The sequence below is a fragment of the Selaginella moellendorffii genome, unplaced genomic scaffold (genome assembly GCF_000143415.4).
Source record: "Selaginella moellendorffii unplaced genomic scaffold, v1.0 SELMOscaffold_57, whole genome shotgun sequence".
NCBI classification, from domain to species: Eukaryota; Viridiplantae; Streptophyta; class Lycopodiopsida; order Selaginellales; family Selaginellaceae; genus Selaginella; species Selaginella moellendorffii.
This window is the reverse complement of record NW_003314318.1, coordinates 1,030,872-1,032,654: the sequence shown is the minus strand read 5'-3', so window position 1 is coordinate 1,032,654 and position 1,783 is coordinate 1,030,872.

Here is a 1,783-nt window from a genome sequence, read left to right as displayed (position 1 = left end):
AAAAGAAAAGAAGGGGTAGATACTCTAAAAGTAATGTTTACATTTTGTTTGCCCCATTCTATAAACTCTACCAACAAACCATAAGGATTAATGAGTAGAGATCACTAGGGTAACAAGGAAAAAAAAATTTCATAATACATTTGCATACAAAAATAAACAAAGGCAAGAAGATAAAGCTTAAGATAACTTAGTAAAGTAGGGTGACTTAAGTAGCTTGGAGGCGGCTAGGGAGCTTCTTTTATTCTCTCACTCTTTCCCTCTTACTCACTCTACGCTTATACTTTTGCCAAGATGCACCAGCATTTTAAGCTTAACTCCGAAGCAATGTATGGTAGCTCAAACACCACTTAGGGCCGTGCAAGAGCAAATGCCACTATTGCCACCTATTAGATCAAGAGCATTTGTACTCATACCACCGCCACAAACCATTGACTCCACTCTTGCACTATTGATGCAAGATCTCTCTTAAGTACCTCTATTGGCACCGCACTTTATTTCTCAATTGCATAATGCTAAGTGTTTCACTTACAAAAATCTCTATAAATGGCAAAAATGCCAATGCAAGATAAGTATATAGAGGAAATCTCATCCGGTGATGAGGAGTTAAATTATGGCCAAGTAAAGCTGTCTAGGGAGTTTGTGCCTTCTCCCTATCACAAGTTTTGGCTTAATACCTTTGGGTTATTTGCCTATGTGGAGCTACTTAAAGGAGAAATAGCAATTGAATAAAAGATTGAGTTTATGCAAAAGTGGTACCCAAAGGAGCATGTTTTTCTTTTCTGAGGGCAAGTCCATCCCTTTAGACTTACCCAGTTTGCTTAAATTTTTGCCTAAACAATGAGGGTGAAATAATCACGATGAATAAGAAGGATCACATGCTAGAACAATACGTTTTCCCAAACTACACATCTAAATGAGGAGGCAAATTCACCTATTTGAAGTTTGACTATCATACTAGGTTTAAAGTGTTGTGTGCCATCATTGACGGGAGGATAGTTGCACAAAACACAAAAATCAAGATAGCCTGCATGTTGGAAGTTATTGAGATTAAATAGCAAATAAACATAGTTTATTTCACCTACAATAGATTTGTGGCTGAAATGAAAAATGTTGCTTTACAAATAGCAAGAGAAGGCAAAAGAAGATGGGAGTTTTCATCTTTTTATAGTGCATTTACAAGCATTACACTACTCAGATGTATCCTATGCCTCACCTTGCCATCGAACCACCACCTTCAGTATTTTCTCCAAAAGAGATAGTAAGGGATATGGAAGTGGAGGAAAATCTCAATGATAGTAAAATATATAAATCTCATACTATGGAGTGTATAATATTCTGAGACATAATACATTAGAAAGATCTTAACAATTCCTCCTATAGATTCAAGCGAGGAAAATTCTCCCCTAAAAAAGAAATTCTGCTTAGATCCAAAAATTCAATTCTATATTTTTGTTAACAGATTTGATGACATTTTTTGAGAGGTGTCTTACATTTCTTTCTTGTGATGAAATTTTATTAATTGGGCCAAAGTTCTTTATTTTATTTTTGTGATCACAATTTCTACATATGTTTCCATGAAGAAGTAATGCCTCCTAAGCTTGTGGAGGGTGAGTTCTAACTCACAAAGATCCAACTATGGTCACCAAACATTATTCATGACACTAAACCCTAAACCTTAAATTGAGTTTGGCTTTCCTCTCTAGTTTTAAGCACTATCACTAACTTATTAGAGCCATTAGTTCCTCACCATATTACTTTTAGTAACCACAGTACTACTAAATCC